Source organism: Neofelis nebulosa, chromosome 5 (assembly GCF_028018385.1).
Source record: "Neofelis nebulosa isolate mNeoNeb1 chromosome 5, mNeoNeb1.pri, whole genome shotgun sequence".
Classification (NCBI taxonomy): Eukaryota; Metazoa; Chordata; class Mammalia; order Carnivora; family Felidae; genus Neofelis; species Neofelis nebulosa.
The window spans coordinates 58,323,384-58,326,530 of record NC_080786.1 but is presented as its reverse complement, the minus strand read 5'-3'; positions in this window follow the sequence as shown (position 1 = coordinate 58,326,530).

Below are 3,147 nucleotides of genomic sequence, written 5' to 3'. Positions count from 1 at the left end.
GCAAAGAAAGCAAACCAAAAAGCTTGTCATTTTTTTTTGTCACTAGCCCAAGGAAAGTATGTATAGCTTGTCAATCTAAATTCAAGTGTTGTCTGTCTAACGTAGGTAGATTTCCCCTGTCCATAAAGATTCAAACTCAAAAGATTGATAGTTCTCTAGCATCATTGTTGTTATTACTTTAGAAATATACTTCTTGTATGCATTTTTGCATCAGAACTTTTGGGAATAAATCCTGAATAACATTTGAAAGGTGGAGAGAAAAACAAAATTGGAAATTCCTACAAAGAGAGAAAAGTTCTCCCATCAAGTCCTAAGATTGCATTCTCCCAATATCAGGTTCAGGGTATTGACCTTTGATACTTTACTATCAAGCTATGGATATTAGTGGATATCTAGCAAATATTATGCAGTAGATGTTAATCTGCTAGAATTATAAGGAGGTATGGGCAGCTTCAGAGATATCCTGGTTCAAGGTCACCAATCTTTATTTCTACATTCTTTTATTAGTATTGTTTTCAGGAAACTCCCTGCATCATCACCAGCAAGATTTATACTGGTTTACGCCTCTATTGGCTTTACAGCTTCTTTTCTGAAAAATAATAGTTTGGCAAAAGCTTCAGAAATACAGCTTGGTCCACCTGGTTTCAAGTGTCTACCAATGAACCAATTATCATTGGTGAAGTTCAGAGTAATAATCAGCCAGACATGGGCAACAGACTGCGTTTTGGTCTGAAATAGCAATGAAAAAAAATTTCAAATGTAACATAGATTAATTATGCTTGTATACATTCCCTTAATAAGGGTAAGGGATTATGGTAAATTTCATCTTTACATACAGGGAGATACAGAGAAAAAAATTTTGGAAACTATGCCAAGTAAGTGTTATAAATTCTTGACCAAAAGAAGAAATGCAATATTGAGACCGTTTTTCTGTATCTAAAGAATTTCCAGTCCTTCCTGTCTTGTCTCAGCTTCATCCAACATTGGAATCTGACAGAGCAGAATGACTATGACCAAGTAGTAAATGATGTGGCACACAGCAAAGGAAATGGAGTGGTTAAAGGGATTGAGGGACTATGAGGGGGAAAATAAGGGACAAAAGGGTTCTAAATAGAAATTCCCCTGCCAGTTACAAGAGGTGGTCTTTTGGTCTTTTGGTAATGCCTAAAGAGATGTGTAATATTTAAGAAAGCTGGATCTGGAAGCAAGCTTCTTGAGTTCAAGTTCCAGTTTTGCCACTCATCATCTCTGCGACTTTGGATAACTTAACTTCTTTTGGCTTTGGTTCCCTTACCTGCAAATGGAGCCTCTACTTTGTTTGATCGCTGTGAGCAATAATTGTGGTAAAAGATAAAATGCTTTAAGAACAGTTTCTAGCTTTCTATTAATCAGAGAAGGTTGATTTCTTAACAATTCCAAAATTCCAATGGCTATCAGTAACTTAATAGTTAAAGTTTATTTCTCAATTTTACTTCAATTTGATGCAGATGGAGTAAGTGACTTCGAGAAAGTGGCTCTGTACCTCATAGGACTCACTGACTCAGGGTTCTTCTACGGTCTTGCCTTTCCCACCTCAGTGTCATGAAAATCCACATGCAGATGAGGAAAAAGACTGAGCACAGCACAAGACATTTTTTACAGGTTATCTGGCATTACCCACTTTAATTCTAGTTAGATTCCATTTGCCAGAACCCAGGAAAAGGTGGCATTAACTTTAAGGGAGGCAGAAAAACCATGTCTTGCTGTGAGTGTTGAAGGAAGAAGAAAACACAATATTGATTCTTACTTGCAGGCTCAGCCACACCCATTACCAGTCCTTTATAAATATTATTTTTGTCTGTTAGAACCAAGGTCCTAAGATCATTCATTTGAATATGACCCATGACCAACTTTTACCATCTGTAAACTATACATGGCCTTAAACTTTCAAATCAAGTCTGGAAATTAAGAACAATTTTGCATGTTCTGGATTTCTTGATTTGACTGTGTAACAGTAAAGATAAATGTTTATGAATTACTGCCCATATCTTATACCTTTATGGGTTGAATAGAGGAAATATACTTAAGATTGTGTGGCAGCTAATAAGGAAAACAAACATTCAGACTTCAGAGAGTGCTAAGTCTGAGTATAAAAATATGGAGATCTTGAATAATGGTAGCAGTGTGTGCAGGCAGAAGTAATCTCTACTAAATGAAATATAGAGAAAAAAGAGACCCTATGAAGCCTTGATAATGAGCATCTGTGTATTTATAAACCATTTAATAAAACTCTGCTACTAGTTAGTGCTAAGGATTTTTATTGAGAGCATTCACTGACTTTGATCAAGTAACCGAGAGAAAATGTCTTTCACAGATGCACATAAGGGAAGGGAAGCAAAAATAATATAAAAACAGGGAGGGGGACAAAACATAAGAGACTCTTAAATATGGAGAACAAATAATTCCAGGGTTACTAGAGGGCTTGTGGGAGGGGGGATGGGCTAAATGGGTAAGGGGCACTAAGGAATCTACTCCTGAAATCATTGTTGCACTATATGCTAACTAATTTGGATGTAATTTAAAAAATTAAATTAAAATTTTTTTTTAAAAATTAAAAAAATTTGCATTGAGGGGCTCCATGATCAGTTAATTGAGCATCTGACTCTTGATTTTGGGTCAGGTCATGATCCCAGTGTCGCTGAGAAATGAGCCTGCTTAGGATTCTCTCTCTCTGTCTCTCTCTCTCCCTCTCTTCCGCTGCCCCTTTCCCCCACTCATGCTCTTTCTCTCTCTCTCAAGTAAAAAAAAAAATGCATTGAAATTATAAAGCACAAATATAAGTAATTTTAACAATCCAAAGTGTAGAGAATATTTCAAATAGAGTTTGTTTGGACACACTCTACTGGTATTTATATGGAAAGTCTGTATTTTATATTATTAATAAGTATGGCCTCTATGGTATTTATCCTCTCTGCCCTGTCATCTAAACCCATATTTTTTGCAAGGAGTAGTATTGGCTGATCAAGTGCAAATTCACAGATTTTGCCACATTTTCAAGAATGTAACCTTAATAAGGCTGGATTGGGCAAAAGTCTACTTTAAGTTATTTTCATTTGTTTCTTCTCTTTGGCTATTGTGATATGGATCTGTCTCATTATGTAAGAGTGA